The 19,454-nt window shown below is 44.5% G+C and overlaps 1 protein-coding gene and 1 long non-coding RNA gene across 6 annotated transcripts in view; one reads left to right on the top strand and one right to left on the bottom strand.

The window, feature by feature from the left end:
* RNF19A (ring finger protein 19A, RBR E3 ubiquitin protein ligase) overlaps positions 1–19,454 on the bottom strand; it is a 48,140-nt gene that overhangs the window by 16,337 nt on the left and 12,349 nt on the right. For 2 of the 5 annotated variants that reach the window (XM_085537174.1, XM_085537175.1), the window contains exon 2: positions 18,276–18,454. The exons of 2 other annotated variants lie outside the window; for them this stretch is intronic. The gene's annotated coding sequence lies outside the window, so the exon portion shown is untranslated. Of the gene's footprint in view, positions 1–12,693; positions 12,793–18,275; positions 18,455–19,454 lie in introns of those variants that run through there. One more of the 5 variants, XM_015855999.3, reaches the window with a different exon arrangement.
* LOC107310411 (uncharacterized) lies at positions 12,925–18,173 on the top strand. The gene is made up of 2 exons (XR_001553585.3): positions 12,925–13,009; positions 13,565–18,173. It is a non-coding gene; the product is annotated as an uncharacterized LOC107310411 (long non-coding RNA).

Genomic DNA, 19,454 nt, shown 5'->3' with positions numbered 1-19,454 from the left:
TTGCAGGGAAGCACACAGACGCATTCTTAGATGTAAAGCATCTGAATATTTCAGGAAACGGAGCTGCAGAGTGACAGCCAACGCTGCTTTGCCATTCAACTTCCATACTGCAATTCAAGTAAAGACTAGAGTTAAGGTGATGACATTTGAATTTTTCATGATATTTCAAGTGAAAACCAAAACTTAAAGAAAAAAACAAACTCCCAACACATACTAAGGTTCAGTTAATCTCTCCATACAAGACAAGAACTTCTTCTGTTGATGGAACAGCTCCAAAGAGAGGCAGAAAGATGTCCTCCCTCTGACAGAGGAGACTACGACAAGTAGCAGACCAGCTCCAACCAAAACCACCAACAATATTGCCACTTCTTGGTAGCCAGGCCCCTTCAGACCATGGTCAGACTCTGGGCAGCTGCACTGTATGGGAGCACTACCCACCTCAGGTGTCAGAATTTGAAAGAAAAGCACAACACATACGCTTCCTGGGCTTGTTAAAAAGAACTTTTGTATATTTCGGGTCACTCAGCCCCTTTTTTAATCTTAAAAAGGAAACATTAAAAAGCCACTGTGTTCAGAAAAATATCTGTGGAACACTATCAAAGAAACTCTTATTTTCATTCTCAGGGCCTATCTAAAATAAAGGCAGCTTCAGGAACATAACAAACCCTCCCTTCCTAAGAGAACATAATCAGCCTAAAATCTAGCCAAAAGGAATCCCAGAACCCAGCATGGCTGAGGCTGGCAGGGCACTCTGTGTCCTTCTGGCCCACCCCTGCTCCAGCAGGGACACCCAGAGCAGCGACACCCAGAGCAGGGGGCCCAGGCCCATGGCCAGGAGGCTTCTGAACATCCCCAAGGAGGAGACCCCACAGCCTTACTGGGAACCACTCCCCGTAAGACTTGTGCTCCAGACCTTTCACAGCTTCACCGCCCTTCTCTGGACACACTCCAGGACCCCTGTTGTATATTATATTGACACTATCATAGATGCTGTTTGCAGTTGCTAGGTAGTGAAAACGTATTAAAGATGCACAAATCATAGCCTAATGCTTTAGATAATTCTGTTTGTATGTCTAGAAGAGCACAAACACATGTATATGATTACACCTACGTTATAACTACTTAGTACCATGCTGGTACTACCAGGAGGGTGGAAAACACCATCCTCATCAAGCCAAGAGAACCCATAAAGGATAGAAACAGAAATCAAAGCATTTATTTCAAGTAAGGTTTGCTTTTTTTTCTTAACTAAAGTAGGAAATAAACCAGAGTAACCCAACCAAGTCTATAACTATGTCCATTCCCCCTCCTCCCTTTCTCTGGGGAGGAAATGCATATTACAGCCATCTCTGTCAGTTCCAACAGATGTACAAAATCAAGAAATAGCAGTTCTGGTGGTTGAACAGATGTTCATTCTTACTTTTTAAATAAACAGATTCTCCCGTGCTCTAAAGGAGACACAAAGTCCTGCAGATCTCTTTGCATAGAGAGATCCAACAAGCAGTCTCTCAGATGTAGCAGATCCGTCTTCTAAAGAAGGCTGAAATTCAGTCAGGACTATTAAACAGAGAAGCTGCCAGTTACTCTGAGACAATCATCAATTACTCTCTCTAGATTTAAGTGCATGAGGTTAGTTTAAAAAGCCATATTCTTCCCTATACGGTAATTCTGGATTGTCATTTTTAGTAGCTTTTGAAGATGACTGCTGAAAAGACTCTGTGAGTGATTTATTACAGGGAAAAATGAAGACAAATCTTACAATGCTAATTACAATCAAAGCTGAACGGAAGCACAAAAGCCTTGCTGGTGTAATATGGAGCTCTTGACAGCTCTCAGGCTGCCCAACCCAGCACAGCATCTGCATATTTTTGCTGACAGAAGAAAGAAAAGTATTTCATTCTGTACAGCAGGAGAACACAATGCCTGCATTATTCCCGTAACAACGAGCCCATACGGAACAGATACACTGTGAGAAGAGTCGAGTTGTGAAATCAAGAGACTTCAAAGGAGCTGAGATGCACAATTTGGATGGCAGATATCAGTAACCCGACTCTGAGCAGCAGCATTCATTCCAAACTCTGTGCCACTCTCCCTGACCTGTATATACAAGCAATTAGTATGGGAAAGGGATTAACAAACACCCAGCTCCTAAAAATATAAGTTTAGCACCATCCTCAACACTTCCTCAAAACACTTAACAGATTACACATAAACATGTTTGTGGCTTCCTGCCATGCCTAAAACCCTACCACAAATCACAATTCTAGCAGTTCTTTGTGTTCTGCTCGTGGCACAGAGCACCACAAGGCAACTTTCCACAGCACAAAAACACCTTCTAATGTGAAGATTTCCATAAGCACAAACAGTGCTTATTGACACCACTCATTTACAGACATAGCTCAGCACTTGTTTTCTGCCTGCTCCTTCAGTTGTTTCCTCAGCAGGTTTCCCCAGCAAACTACCTCCACTTACCCAATATGTTCCCTTACGAAGTTCTTGTTGGCCACGCTGCCTTAAGTAAATGCTATTGCTAACCACATAATGAGGGAAGAGGGAAAGGAAATGTGAAAACCTTGCAAATTGTTTTCTACTTCGAGATGACTGAAAAATGTCTTCTGGTATGGCTCTCTGCAATGTAACCTTAGCAACTCACCAATATTAAAACTTCTTAAGAAATGCTTTAAGACAGCCAAGTTTAACCCTACTGAAATTGCAACAGCAATGAAGTCCTAATTCCACGGGCTAATTTTTTTGCAGAATACCTTCTGTCCTTGACTCCTTCAAACACAGAGGCAACATAGACACTGCACAGCTGCAGCTACATCATCACTACAATCCTTAAGAACTGCCTCACATCACCGGGGCTTAAATTACAAGTTTTGACTTTTCCTGTTGCACCCTTTACCTCAGGGATCTGTTCCTCCCTTTACCTCAGGGATCTGTCCCTCCCTTTACCTCAGGGATCTGTCCCTCCCTTTACCTCAGGGATCTGTCCCTCCCTTTACCTCAGGGATCTGTCCCTCCCTTTACCTCAGGGATCTGTCCCTCCCTTTACCTCAGGGATCTGTCCCTCCCTTTACCTCAGGGATCTGTCCCTCCCTTTACCTCAGGGATCTGTCCCTCCCTTTACCTCAGGGATCTGTCCCTCCCTTTACCTCAGGGATCTGTCCCTCCTGGTTATTTAACCAAGCATCAACTTGGTTTCAGTTTGTAGGCTTTTTCGGGATGCCTTTTAACTCCGATTCCTAATACAAGGTAAAATTAAAGTTTAATTATTTGGATTAAACTAATAAGATCGTTCAATCTGAGAAAGTTAACGGATTTGTATCAAAGAATTTCTCAAGCTTTGAGAAAGTTCCCAGATCTAGAGAAAAAAAACCCTGTCTTTACCAAACACTTACAGTGATGTATTACAGTATGCCAGAATATAAGATGCAAAGTCAAAGTGACCTAAATAATTCATTCACCTCACACTGAGCTGCGTAGGACTATTTTAAGCATGTACTAATGTAAATTTTCCTTCTCTGTGGTTTTCCAGAAAGAGGGCACCAGTATAGCAAGCTTACATTTGACACAATGATCCAAGCATTAAGTAACTGATCTTTCAGACACTTGTGCAGGAGGATACCTCCACATTCATGCCCCCTACACACATTCACACACGCGCTTCACTTCAGGCACAGAGACCACTCCTTACTCAAGTTACCAGAGCTCCTATTACCAGCAGACCTTTTTCAAAGTGCACATTACTTCATTATTTAGTTAATCAGGCTCCTGCTTCTCTATCTATGGTGGATTCACTGATGGATGCATAGAGGCCATTTTTCAGAAATGGGACTTCCAGATTCACATTTGGCCAAAAAAAACAACTCAGGCAAAATCTTTAGAAATGTCACAACAAATCTCAAAAGTTACATATCAACCTTAACAAATGGAATCGTTTCAGTAATTTCTGCTTTCAAGCACCGCTCCAGGCACTTCTCAATTCCACCCTGGTGTTCGTGGCAATTGGAGGTGCCAACAAGATGGCGGCCACGTCCCCTCAGCACAGCACTGATGAGCAGAACAGGAGGGAAAGCCTCTCGGAACAGCAGCCTGACACAAGCAAAAGTGAGAAAACTCCCAGGAGGAAAAAGACTTGCTCTAACAGGTGGAAATCATAGAATCACACCAAGGCTGGAAAAGATCTCCAACATCATCCAGTCCAACTACCACCAATATTCCCCACTAAGCCCTATCCCTCAGGTACAGCATCTAAATGCTTCCTGAACACCTCCAGGGATGGTGACTCAGCGACCTCCCTGGGCAGCCTGTTCCAAAACTTCCATAACACACAGTCAATTGGCTTTATAAATCTTCTAATGATCAGGACAGGTTTGGAAAAAAAAAAAACCACCACTTTGTTAAAATTAAATGGAAGTATATTTATGAGATACTAAAAGCAGGTGGAAGGCCAGCACTGCTCCCAGGTGACAAGCAGCATTTCTTCTCAGCTGTTAACCTACACCTCAGCTGGGTGATCACTGAAGCAGAACAAGACCTCTGTTTGTAAATACCTTTCAACAAACATTATAGAGAAACACTGTGGTTTCTCTTATCAAGTCTAGAGTATTACTTCAAATCCCAAATCGTGTTATAAAAGAATTTTGGTTTACGAAGCTACAATTGTACATTACTTAATAGGAATAGCGCTTGCGCAGCAGAGATATTTTAACCTCTTAAAAACCTAAATGCTACATGGTAATCATCACCACCTCCCAGTTTACTTTACAGCTCATTTTTCTTTACAACCTCGTGTCAATGATCCGGAAATGTTATTTTCACTTACAGAACAAAGCCATGATTGTTTGTAAGACAGTGAAGCACACAGACAGCAGACCCGCTTGGGCTCAGAGCCTGGGACAGTGCCTCTGTCCAGCCACACAAGCCAAGAGACTGACAGGAGTTAAAACACACACAGTCCTGCAGAGTAACTGCAGCAGAATTGATAGAAGTTAACAGTTACATCATTTTCTGCTTTAAAATTCACACTGGTACGTAGCGCATGATCACCCGATCCTAGCAGCAGAAAAGCCTGCAGTAGTTAAACTCCTTCCTTACTGACTACCTGACCGAGCAGCACATCCCATATCATGTGTCCGTGACAGCTGCCGTTAGGGAAGGAAGTCCCGCAAGCTGCTCAGCTCATTCTGAAAGTCGGAGTGACGCAGCCAGCGCTGACACAACCACTCCCTCCCCCTTGCACAGAAGAACACGCAGTCCACGGGCCTCCCCAAAGCCTGACTGTTTAGAGGCTTAGTGATGCTTTTTGGTCACCGCCCTTTCAAACTCCAAAAGGACACTCCACAACCAGACACAAGCAGCTTAGAGGAGAAGCATCTTTGCTTCCACAATTCAGATGCTCAGAAAAAGATTTCTTCTGCACAGATGCAGATTATTAGCAAGGTCAGCCGTGGTAAGGTGAAGGTCTGCTGATATTCTCCTAAGGGCCTACAGCGTGCAGTTGATGACAAACAGGACAGAATTCCTTAAATTATATATAGGTCAGTTTTCCAAACCAGCAGCATTACATCTGGATACATCGAGCACAATGGCTGACACAAACCAACAGCTGAGCGGAGAGACTCGGCTCTATTTATGAGCTTCCCAGCCTACATCTGTAGCAGGGAAGACTAACAGGATCAATTTTCTCTTATCTAACTGAGCAGAGCAGCCTCAGCTCAACCATGCTCTTACTGCAACAACAAAAAGAAGCTGATTCTATGCACTGTGGTGCTGCTATAAGCAAATGTACACCAAATTCAGCCAACTCAAACCAGTCTTGGAAACCTTGGAGGGGGAAACAAAAATAATAATAATAAAAGGAGGGAAGAGAAACAAAACGACGCAGAAGTAATTTATAGTTTAAACCACTTAAATCCTCATACAGACATGATATATCCTTGCATACGTGCTGGTCATTTTGTCTTTTCGTGCAATGACAGGCATGTATTTTCACTTCCGTGGAATTATTTGTTTATATATATAGACACTGAAGTCATGCTCTAAAACATCTGGCTGGCTGGCGGTCTGGAAAGTGGAAGCAACACAGGGAGATTAAAAACTGCCCAAGCTGCCGACACACCAAAAAGGGGTTTTAATCCAACTGCATTAACACTTTCATTTTAACTTAGTACTCATTCTTTCCATCAAGCTGATAAGAAAGGTGGTCTGTGTGAGTAAATCCTTCTGACAAAGGGCAGACAGATGACCCTCTGCAGTGCCTGAGACTACAACAACCCAGAACAAACACCAAAATACCACATAACAATAACAACAACAGACATGAACCAAAAACCCTCAGAACCACATAAAACCGAACCTTTTCTCACTTTAAAAGAACATACTGTAAATTCTGCTTTTAAATTCCTAATCATCTCTAAGTGCAATCAACATGAAAGAGCGAAGGAACTGCAAAACAACTAGAATGAAGACATAGACAGGTGAAACAGTAACAGAAAGTTTGGGTTCCGCAAGCGTTACCAACACAGCAAGTGGAAAACATTGCAACACTTCTGAGAGCTTAGGTCATTTCTACAGAAAAACTGCTTCAAAATGAAAATAATTCAGACTTCTGCAAACTTCCAGAACACGTAGATGTGATTTCAGGCCTCTAAAACCAAAGTAACGCGTACCCTGCTGTAAGGCAGGGCAAATATCACAGCAGCAGGATCTAAAACCAAGAGCAGGAGCTCCAGAGAAGCTTAAACAGCTTCTGCCCCACATACCACACTGCAGGGATGGCAGCCAGGGTGCAGAAGAGGTAACAGATCTCAGGCCCTGGCTCCAACTGAGTGTTCAATCTGGCAGCAGGAGCCGGGAGTTTGTCTAGCACTGAGGCAGGGCATTAGTGAACAGCTGACTGACAGACAGCACCTTCCAGCTGCCTTCCAGGTTGTCTCTGGCAGACCTAACACCTATTTTCAGGGTGGGGAAGAGAAAGAAAAAAGTACCTTACTAGTCTTGAAATATTTTTGCCTCAAAATAAGATGCCTTGTAAAGTGTTCAGGTATGATTTTCCAGCTCTCCAGTGGTATTTTATCCATTATTATTAACAAAACGGATACAGAGATGACATGCATAACATGACTATGCATAACATACTATGACTATAACATACTATGACTTCTTAACTCTGCCATGGCTGATTCCACAACACCGCAAGCCATCAGACAGCAATCCCTGCACCAGCACAGCACCAACCACTTCTGTTCACAGAATCACAGAATTGTAGGAGTTGGAAGGGACCTCTAGAGATCATCGAGTCCAACCCTCCTGCCACAGCAGGTTCCCTACACCACTCAAGAAGTGAAATCAGTGCACAAACTGGTGCAATGCACTCAATGCCACTGCTGCCTGGCCTAGGGATTCAACAAGCCAGTACACAAACATCAGCTACGAAGGTCCTGTGTGGAGAGATTTATTTCAGTGAAAGCTATAGTTAAATTGTGTCATCTGAAAAACAGACCAAGACCAAACCAGAACGAACAACGAGAAAGAGACAAAAACAAAGACAGGGAAAGATCTCGCCAGGGAAACAAAAATAATCCCTCCTGCCAGGAACACTGCCCTGAGCTTCCAGACAGGAAACACTCCCTGCCTCCAGAAAAACCATTGGCGTCAGGAAGCAGCAGAAGTACCACGGAACTTATCGCACGGCCTAACCTGATGCAGGGAGAAACAGGAACAGCACCGAGAGACGGCAAAGACAAAACAGCCACAAAACACACAGACCCCTGATTACCAAATAGATGAGGTGGAAAGTTCAACCTTACCACATTATTTTGGGGACAAGTATGGAAAGGGTTCTTCCAGCCCCACCGAGATTGGGGCAGTTAGAAAGAGACTGGGCTGAAAAGATAGAGCCTGTTCAGCACAGACAGGGCAAGACAAGGGGAGTGAGCCGGAATTACAGACGGACTCCAGAGGCATTACAAATAGTGCAAATGCTAGTTCAAAAGCACAAAGGAAGAAAAAGCTGAATGGTGGCCATCAGAAGGACATCTGATGCTGCACCTATACTGGAAATGCAGTATGCGCCAACAGGAGAAGCTCTTCTGCCTGCACAGTTACACCACCTACAACATCACGCACTATGCCAAAGAAACAGGCTGTGTCAGCATGCAGCAGGATTTAGCCTGGCTGCTGTGAGTTTTTCCAAATATTTTTCCACTGACAGCAGTGCAGAGTAACCGTAATGCAGACCTGGGGCTAAGCAGACTTCCTCTATGCAGAACTCCGCTGTTTGAAACAGCTGGAAGAGATAGTGGAAGGGCACCCGCTCTGCTTCAAAGGCTCTCGTGAAACCTCCTTGGTCGTCAGTGCCTCATTAATGACCATTAAGGGAGTGCAACACGGGGATGGTGAATCTCCACAGCGGTCCCACACAGCACAGGTCTGCACGCCAACAGTAGAGGAATGCAGCAGCAACACACAGTGAGCAGCTGCTGGAAAGGAGAGTAAGGGTGTGTCATGGCATACCTGCACTGCTCTGCTCACTGCATCATTCCTAGAATTAGCAAGCTACATTCCCTACAGCCCAGCCCTGCTTCTGAAACAGCTCCCCATCTCTATGCTTCTGAGGGGATTCAAAGTGTTACCCCAATTCCCCTCCTCCCCCCACATACACACCCGCATACCTACACACAGCTTCACACCTTCCTTCTGTCAGCACAGCAGCACAGCACAGAAGGCTGGTACCTTCCTCTTCACACAGCACCGCCCTAAAGAGCTTTTCCCCAGCAGCGATGGAAGCACGGTTGGACAGGCCCCTTTGTGTGACACATCGCCCATTTCAAACAATTGCAAGAAGAAAAAAAATAAAAATGAAGCAAGCACAACACAATTCCTAGAAAAGCTGCTGTGCTTATTTTCTCTGTTACTGAAAACAGCTTCGACGCTAATTATAACTTGCAACTGTGCTATTTCAGGTTCTGAGGTAAAGGCAGGCTTTGTGGTTTTCAAACAGCAATGCTGGTTCATGCCTTCAGCTCGGTGCGGTGTTTAGTAAGCCTTAAAAACAAAGCAAAATCTAAGGCAGATTTAAAAGCTTCCTAGATCACAAAAACAACCGATCTGGTGGACTGAATTAGTGCAGAACACGCTGCCTCGGGCCAAGACTGCTACTTAACCTGAACTTGAGCTGAAGTCCTCGCGTGTCAGGATGAATTCTGCTAGAAAAGACAAAGTAAACAGTTTGTAAAAGCTCCAACAGCTCTGGTTTATTTTCTTTGTATGAGCTGCAATCCTCCTGCTCCAGTCGGAGTCTGTCACAGTGACACCCCGTCCTGCTCCCATCGCCTCACACACAGCCTGCAACCAGACACAGCTCACACAAAACAAGGACCTCGCACTGAACCTATCTCACAGGCTTTGGTGTGATTTCCATGCCAGATAGACTCGTTTAACCAGCAGTAACAAAGTCAGTCCTCTGCTTATTGAAAATATAACACTGCTTTCTCTGGAAGATCATAAACCCACAGAGTGCCTTTAAGCCCTCGCCTTCTTCCTACTTCCAAGTTAATCACCGTGAATTCAAAATTACAGATGGTTTTTCTTGCTTAAAAACCTCTAGTTTAGTTTTAACAATGGGAAAACCCCTCAAGCAACGCGCTTAGTTCGCTCCTGAAAAAATATCCAAACTCCAGAGAGCTGTTTAAACCAAACCCAGTTAAATAACTGAAAGCTGCATCCTGCACGCCAACTGTGTCAGGCACAAATATTTATAAAATAACCCAAAATGTCTGTAATAAACGGGAAAATGCACAGCTGTCAGGTACATTTCTGCACACAGAAGACAGAGCGTGGGTCAGGCTACAAATGGCGCTCGCACTGATTTATCCCCCCTGCAAACTCTGCTTCGGTTCCAACAAGCCATCAGCCACGACGAACGAGGTGACTGAATGTGCGCAATGCTAAACCTCGCCCCGGCTCTGCTGACGTCAGCCCTTCCTTGCCAGCAGATGCTCTGGCAGGCGTTACACACACAGCCATGGGGACTTCACGCAGATTCCCCTGTCTGGAGACCAACGCAGCAGAGCACGAAGAGGGGGAGGACAGACTGATGTTCAGACAGAGCTCAGCCGTACACAGCACAGCCTCCCCGTGCAGCTGGCTTATTTGTCTGGCTACAGGTAAACTGCACACCAGGCAGAGCCTAGAGAAGGGCAGAGCAGCATAGCCAAGTGCTGAGGAGGTGGCAGAGCAGTGGCACATCTCTATCCTCGCACCAAGCATTGACACAGCAAAGCCCCACCAGCACACCCCATCACCCAGCCATGCAGCCTGCCCCAGGGCAGGAAGGGGACAGGTAGGACGGCCTTTGTCTTCTCGTCCACCTCCAAACACAGAGCAGATACCACTGCCAGCACTTCTGCATGATGCAGCACCACATCAGCCAGGGGAGCCCCAACAGAAGGCTGTGACAGCCAACACAGATTTAAAATGGGATTTTTACAAACCTGCACGCAAGCAATGCTCCAGGATAGCAACATTTCCCTTCCACAGCTCCTGAGAGAAAAACGAGCACCTCACAGAGAAACCAGACAAACCAGAAAGAATGTAGACATTCAAATGAAAACCAAACCCAAAGAGCTTCAAGTTTCACATTCACAACGGGCAAAGTTTAACTTTCAGATAACCCGGTGACATTATTGAACAGTACCCACCGTTATCAGGAGTTCTCTAAGAGACCCCAGTTCCAAGAGGGTGTGTGATCTGGACAGGCTGTGATTATGTTCACCATCTCCCAGCAAGACCAGATCAACGACCAAAGAGACCAGTAATGCACGGGGAAACAATGCCAGAGGTTTGGAGCAAACTCTAGTTAGGGCTGCAGGAGCCCTTCCCCTCAGCTGCAAGGAGTTCTGCACAGGTATAAACCCAGGCTCCGATCCCAAGCCAGCCCTTCCCACTGTCTGTTGAAACAAATTCAACAACTGCGGTGTGGGCTTTGGAGGGGGATGGCAGGGAAACAGCCAGAGAAAACAAACTATAAAACCAAACCGAGTTTCAAGAAGGGAGTATTACCATCAGCTCAATTCTTCAAGCAGCGCAGAGCTGCCTCCGGTGAAGGTGAAACATCTGTGCAAGAGATTCATTTTCCCCAGGCCTGCTTTGAAACGCAAAAGGAGACTTCCATGGAATGAGTAAGTATCCTTGATGGCTGCTCTGCATTCAGCCTGAAACGTGCTCCTCTAACCTCGCTGCGCTGCGAGATGCATGCGGTTTCCTTGCTACAGCATGAGACCAAAATGAATCATGTGCTGTAACTGCGCCAGTACAGAGAATAACACAGTCGCTGTTACTGAAAACTGGAAGTCCTCTGCAAAAACTCCACTTGCACATCTGTTTCCACTGTACAAAGCGAGGATTAACTTCATTTTTCAGTGAGTCTGAAACTCGGTAATCTCACCTGAGAAACGAGGCCTACAAAATGCACAGTTCTAACAGTTCAGAAGTGAGATGGTCTGATCAGAACATAAGTTATTAAAATACTAATTCTTATGACTTAATACTTATTTAGAAGCTTCAGGTCTGCTGACTGAAAACATTTAAACACCGAACTGAAGGGGGACAAATGATTCCTCACCATTTAGAACTGAGCACAGTGACAGAAGGGCTCTGCTGCAAACTTCTGTCCAGAAGAACCCTCAGGCAGATCACCTTGTAGCAACTGCAGCGGTGTTACTGTGAGAGCTGTGCAATGCAATTTCAGCAAGCACAAAGGCCAAGACACATTCAAAAGGATTTTGACACCAAAACAAGTGGAGAATATTAATAATAAGCACAAATAAACTAGAATAATGATGTGACAAACCAACTCCGCTATCAGTCATGAGACCACGTCCAAAAGGAACTGTTCTGTCTCACATCACAGGACTCCCATTATTTACTCATACTAGGCAAGCTTGAACTCAAACTGAAACATACACAGAGCGAAGCCTTTTTACATAACTGGTCAGGCTGACACTGTTCCATGCTAAGAAGATAACAGCTACATTCAGAAAGATATGACTGTTGAAATCTATGTTTTCATGTAATTGGAGTGGTTTGTATCTGCCCACACTTCCCCATTAGAGCTCACAGCCGCTTCAGCTCTGTTTGTGGCTTTTCAGCAGAACAGAAACACGTGCCAGCAACAACCAGCAAGTCCTTAAGATCTCACTGCCCGGATACGACCCGGCTCCCTCTCATTTAACACCCTCCAAGAATCACCTACTCTCCTCCAGAAATACAATCCTTGGGAGCTCTACTGCTGACACAGAGGAGGGCAGGAAGAAAAGACAGAAGAAATATTAAATGGGAGGAGTGAAAGCTTTGCTACCAGTGAAGTCATAATTCTGCATAACAGACACACTGGTGAAACACACCAGTTTGTCTGGTTTACACACTCGTTTCACCTCACCAATGATAACGGTGCACATAAATGAACGGGAGGGGGAAATGAGACCAATTATTCTCAAGACTGCAGGAAAAAAAAAAAAAAGTGAAGGTTTTTAGAAGTTGCCTTTTTCTCCATTATAAACACAATTATTTTAGATCAGGCTGAGAAATTTAAGCAGCATTTTCTACTTCTTCCTCACACCTGGCTCAATAACAAAGTATTTTCAGTGGCACAACACCTATACCTCCCACCTTATCCTCCTGCCTTACCAGCAGCTTTTCCAATCAGTCTTAATTTGTTTAGAATATCCATACCAGGGCATCAAGAGGAAACCTTTTCCGTTCAGAATTCATTACTTCCCATGAGGTGTTCAACTATGCTACACAAGATCTTGACGCAGCCATGCCCTATGTGGCAGCATGGGAAGGCCATCATAATTACTCACAAGTGATGTAAGAGAGAACCTTTCAGTTTTCTGCCCTCCAGAATGTCCCTCTCCTTACAAACACAGTGCTACCTCATACCGTGTGGAGATGTGTGCACACAGAGCTGCACAAAATTAAGGAGATATTCAACATTGCACATGTGAGTACTCAAAAATTCAAGGTATATCAATGAAAGTGGTCTATAAACATGATATCCACCATCCCCTGTCCACCCACTGGTTGTGCCATGGATACACTGCAGCACAATACAAGTGCTGGCCCAATTTCAGCTGGTATAAAGGCTGGAGATGAGTATCTGATCCTTCCTCCATTTCTCTGTCATTCCCACTTCCAGCACTGCTTAAGGTGGATGCGTGGACTAACAGAGGCCAGCTGCCTTGACTCTTCAAAAGGGATGACAATAGCAGGACACGGGGAAATGGTTTTTAAGTTGAAAGAGGGAAGATTTAGGTTGGATGTTAAGGGGAAGTTCTTCACTAGGAGAGTGGTTAGGCCCTGGAACAGGCTGCCCAGGGAGGTTGTAGATGCCCCGTCCTTGGAGGCGTTCAAGACCAGGTTGGACGGGGCCCTGGGCAACCTGATCTAGTAAATGTGTATGTTTGGTGGCCCTGCCATGCAGGGGGGTTGGAACTACATGATCCTTGAGGTCCCTTCCAACCCGAGTCATTCTGTGATTCTGTGCCTCCTACCCCAGCAGCTGGCTGCTTCCTGCAGGGACACAGCACCATGTGCACCAGCTCTGGTAGCAGAGGCTGGAAGAGCAGCGCTGTTAGGATGCACTCAGTGCTATAGCAGCCATCTCCCAGATCTCAGAAAGGCACCAAGGCTGACAGAAGTGTCCTAATAGCTGAATCTGGCTGCTGAGCTGCCCGAAGGATCACACAGACAGACCGTTCTTTCTGGAGCTGGCCTTGCTCCACGGACTCCTCGTTCTCCATCTTCTTAATAAATGAGGCCCCATACCTTACATGTCGTACGTTTTTTTGGTTTACAACAACGTTATACAACACTGAATTCACAAATACCATACAAGTCTGTCAGATATTTTTAACCAGACTAACGGCTTTAAAAGTATTAAAACAAAGTCTTCGGAGCGCTCTTGTGAAATCTGCATGGTAATTTTTGTGACAGAAAGCTATTTCTCCTAATTTGCAAAATGAGAAGCAGATACTAAGGCCAAAATTGCCACCTGGAAAAAGACGCTGCAGGATGCTCAAGCTGTACGGCTGCTTTGTGTTCTTATTGGACAACATACACTCAAGGATTCTGCTAAGCACTGACTGTAGTAGCTATTTGCAAAACCACTCCTGTATCTAGAGATGGGTATAAAGAAAAATAAACACCTCAGAAGACCACAAGGGCCCTGTCTGAACCAACATGTATATGCTCTAGAAGTGAGGCTTCTCATCCTACCATTTTCTACCCTAAGTTTATCCCCAGCAATCTCCAAAAAAGGGAGCCTGTTTTCTATAATTTTATTTAAAAGTCAGCAATACCTTTTTCCTGTGGCTAGGACATAAAAATGTCCTCTCGTATTCATTTTATACAATTTAGTAACACGCAGACACCAAAAGAGAAGACTTAACTGGCATTAGCTAGAATTAGCTTCTCTTTGAGACTTCCATTCCCAAATCACATTTGATTAATACTGGCCAATGGGTTTCTAAAGAGGAAAACAAATCTCTGAGAATACCTTCCCTCAAAAGGACTACAGTCCACTGCAGCGCTGCTCACACTAGGGGCCGTGGAGAGGAGAACACAGGGAACCATGACATAAATCCATGCTCCCGCAGAAGCCAACGCCGGCTGATAGCTTAGAGGGTTATCCAGGGCTAAGCCTCACTGAGCATTGCCAGCCCTCCTCCCCCAGCAACCAAACCCACACAGTGTTGGGCCGGCCCAGATGTTGGCCAGGATGACCTGGCAGGGGTTAGAGCTCACACCTGTGAGCAAGTCTTCTCTTCAGTCCATTTTCTTCTGCTGATAAATGCTAGTTGTACGTGAGACGTTTAGAAATGTAGGTGCCACACCAACTACTCAAAAGAAAATCTGCCCATGGAATTAAAATGGAATCACATCTCCTTTTTAAGAAAGAAATAACCACCGCTGCTCCAGAACACAGGCTGTATCACTTCAGCAGAGCAGCTGCAAGGGATTATATTCTTAAGCATTAAGAACCTCAGAAACAACATTGGGCATTAACTTTTGTGTTTATCGTAGTGTCCAGGTTGAACCACAAAATAAAGATTGCAGATCAATTATATTTTCACTGAAATAAAAAAAAACCCAAAGCCTGCCCTCGCAATGTGAAGTATTAAGCAAACTTCATCACAGGAAATACAGTCACAAGTATTGTCTACACAGAGCCATAACCTCCTAAAAACATGAATTCTTTGTTGCTTATCTCATGACAGCAGCCCTAGTCAAAAAGACAATCTACCAAGGCCACCTCCACTATGGCATGCACTTTGCACACACATAGGCATGGTTTTCCCTGTGCAGTTTACAGAGCACGAAGCACTAAGAGAAAGGAAGCATCGCTCCTCCTATACAGACTGGGGTTGACGTACCACGCCTCACCAAACTCCCACACAGGCAGAGGGACCGTACCATATCTCAGTTAGTCTGGAGTTCACACCCACTGCCAGCCTCCTCCTGTAAGCACTGAGCATTAGAACCACATAATCGTTAAAAGTTGGAAAAGATCACTACAATCACCTAGTCCAACTATCAAACCAGCACCATCACACCCACTAACCCACATCCCAAAGTGTCACATCTACATGTCTCTTGAACACCCCCGGGGATGGTGACTCCATCACATCACTGGGCAGCATGTCCCAGTACTTGACTACGTTTTATGCAATAAACCTTTCCTAAAGTCCAATGTTAACTTCCTCTGGCACAATTTGAGACCATCACCTCTCGCCTTAAACCCACAACAACTTCTCAACGTGGTCTCAGCTGCCAGCACTGTGATACGTAGCACACCAGTCCTGTCTCTCATCACTGCAGCCATCTTTAAAAACATTTATAAATCCCACTGCCATCTGGATCAGAAATAAAGCATGTTTTTTCCTCGCTCAAATCATCCCCATAGTCTCTTAAAAATACCCACAGGCCACGCTAGTACAAAGTATAGAATCACAGAATCACTCAGGTTGGAAAAGACCTTAAGATCATCGAGTCCAACCATATCATGCTTCTCTTTTTTAATCAGCTGCTAATTTTACAATATTGTATGACTGATGTTGCTGAAGACAGAGCCCTGAAGTTTTTCTCTGCTCATCAGAAGGCGAGGCCTGGCAGCCTGGGGGGCATCCCAAGCCATCCAAGAACATTCCCATCCCATCCTTTGAGGAGCCACACACTGAGGAAGACAGACAGCTGATGAAAAAGGACAAGGGTGATCCTGAAGCAGCTAACATTTCAGTTCCAGCTTCATAGAATGCAACAGAAAGCAGTGGATGCTTCTGGATGGAAGTTACCTATGGTTAAACACCTGATATAACCTTACCTCCACAGAGGTGCTCACTGTGGAAAGTATTTGGAAGAGTGAAGGCCTTGCTTTGGCTTCTCCTTGGAGAAGAGGCCTTCTTTAACCAAGAAAGGAAACCACACACATGATGAAGCCTGCTACACAATAATCCAACTAATTCTGAAATACAAGTTTGAAAAGGATTTAAATACTAGACTGCTGTGATCCCAAATTTAATTAAAAAGCCATTTCAACAATTACTTCATTTGATTACGTTTTCTAAAAGAAACTGCAAACTTCCATCTGTCTGCTAATTCATGAATTTCAACATGAAATACAGCATCATGAAAAATACTCTGCCTGAAGTGTTTATCTTTTCCAGGTATTTTCTTGAAAGGAATGAGATTTAACTTTCAAGCAAGATATAATCTGTATTAAAGGTATAGTGAAAGAATATAACGTCAGGCTCCTCAATGGAGATGAAGGGTGCCCATTCCATAAACCCAAACTCCTGCAAGGCTATTTTCAAGCACAAAACTAAGCCAACCTCCCTGCCAGTATCTTCTAGCATCTTCTGATCATTAACCTTCTGTATTATTATTCATGTAAAAATCAAATCTCTCACTGCTGCGAAACCTCCACAGCTCCTATGGTAATGAGCCCAGCAGTCTAATGAAACACGGTTTAAAAAAATCACCAAGTTTGAAGGAGTGATTTAATTTTACCCCAGTCTTACTGTCTAACTCCTTGTTCCCACATGATTTAAAACAAAACACCATGACTTGCAACCTACTCCCACCTCGCCCATATCTGAGCAGAATTGCCACCTACAGACACTGGAACCTTGGGGCAGCCAGGGAAGGAAACACATGACCAGGGGCCAAAAGGGAAGAACCACATCAAGCTCTGCACTGCTTACAGCCACACACAACCACCTGCTGTACAGTGAATTACATATTTTCTAGGTTTACAAACAGTTGAAGGATACTTATTTCTGCTTTTGTCCCTACATTAGCAGAAAAACAGGAAATGAATCAGACTGAAATAATAAACCTTGAGAAGAAACATGATGAAGTTTTTTGGTCTTACAGAAGAAGGACTTCTTTTTTTAAAGTGATAGAAATTTAGACAAACTGATCTGTTGTATGAGGATTTTAATAGATTGCTCAGAAAGCCTATGAGGATCTCTTCCTTTGCTACGGCACAAGACAAATATCTTCCAGTTTCTGCAGTATCACAGTTTCAAGTAGAGACCAAACAAATTAAGTGACCCCTATGGAAGCTCACAGAGTGAGCGAACAGTAGCCAAGGTATGAGAAGACAGGGGGGCTGCCAAATAAGCCTCAGTGCATAAGGTGTTGAAGTGCTAAGGTGTTTTAAGTGCTACAAAGCTTAAGGTGTTGAAGTTGCTCCTCACATTGTGATGACTGTTCTCCAATATCTTCATCTCACTCTTCATTCTTCTACTAATTTTTGTTTCCTAAGGACTAACCAGACAATTCAGGAAGGAATGACAACAGCAGCAATAAACATTAACTTCCAGTTCCAAAATCCACTTCCTAGTACAAGTGCAAAATCCCGTCCTCCCTGAGGACTGTTTCTTCTGACCTCTCTCACACTTAAATAAGAGAAGGAGGAAAGACAAATAGCGGGGACACCAAATAAAGGAGGGGAAAAAAAAGGATTTCCACAAAAATAAAAAGAGAAAATGATAACAGCAGTCAGAAGCCAGGCTATTTCAACACAGGATGTCACAGGACATCGCCAGCTGATTGCACAGTACAATACAGAGGAAGAACAGAGTCAGGCCATAACCCCACATACATTGCAGCGTGATCACTTCAATTTCAGCTTCGGATTAAAATGCTTTTCCTCACGACAACCAGAAGTAGCCCACAAGGAAAAAATGAACAAAACCATGTCCTACCCAGGTATGGCTTCTGTGCTACTAACAAGTCTTTCTGCGTGCTGACATCGTATTTTCCTCTTATGTCAAGTATTACTGGAATAGAGGTAAAATCCCCCCGGAGCAGGCTGGATGGCTTCTGCTGAAGCTGACACTTGTTAGAGCAATTCCATCCCAGGCTGCCAAGCTTTCACAGCCACCTGAAGGGGTCAGAAGGGAAAAAGCCTGCTTAGCTATCAAATTTGCAGAACTAAAGAAAAATACCGTATATTGTAATAGCAGTCCAATTACTCAAAATTACTTGTTTTGCTCTAAATCTTCTATTTCCTCATTATCTTGCATGCCTCAAAAATAAACTAATTGACTACAAACTGCACTTAGTTATCCTGTCTGGGTAGGAAGGCCCTACAGAGGAGTCTAGACAGGATGAATCACTGGGCTGAGGCCAATGGGACAAAGTTCAACAAGATCAAGTGTAGTAGGGTCCTGCACTACAGCCACAACAACCCGAGGCAACGCTACAGGCTTGGGGCAGAGAAACAGGAAGGCTGTGTAGAGGAAACAGATCTGGGGGTGTTGGATAATGCTCGGCTGAACATGAGCCAGCAGTGTGCCCAGGTGGCCTTGAAGGCCAGTGGCATCCTGGCTTGTATCAGAAATAGCATTGCCAGCATGAGCAGGAAGGTGATCATCCCTCTGTACTTAGCCTGGGAAAGACAGGGCTCAAGGGAGACCTTATTGCTCTCTACAGTTGCCTGAAGGGAGGTTGTGGTGAGGTGGGGATCGGCCTCTTCTCCCACACAGCAATAAGACTAGAGGGAACGGCCTCAAGTTGCTCCAGAGGAGACTCAGGTTGGACGTCAGGGAAAGTTTCTTCTCCAAAAGAGTGGTCAGGGGGTGGAACAGGCTGCCCAGGATGTGGTGGAGTCACTGTCCCTGGAGGTGTTCAAGAACATTCAGGTGTTGTACTGAGGGACGTGGCTTAGTGGGGAAATATTGATGGTAGGTGGACAGCTGGACTGAATGATCTTGGAGGTCTTTTCCAACCTTCGTGATTCTGTGATTCTATAGCTGGATAGAAGGACAGCTTTTAACTTGATGCTCTAGATTGCAGATGCTCCTGTAACACAAAGCTCCGCCTTTTAAAAAATGAGCATTTATACACAGTTTTGTTTGAGGAACATGAGCTCCCTCAAACCT

Source organism: Coturnix japonica, chromosome 2 (genome assembly GCF_054131305.1).
Source record: "Coturnix japonica strain WE chromosome 2, WE-NBRP24, whole genome shotgun sequence".
Classification (NCBI taxonomy): domain Eukaryota; kingdom Metazoa; phylum Chordata; class Aves; order Galliformes; family Phasianidae; genus Coturnix; species Coturnix japonica.
Note: the sequence above shows the minus strand (reverse complement) of the source record. Positions and strands in the feature narration are given on the sequence as shown.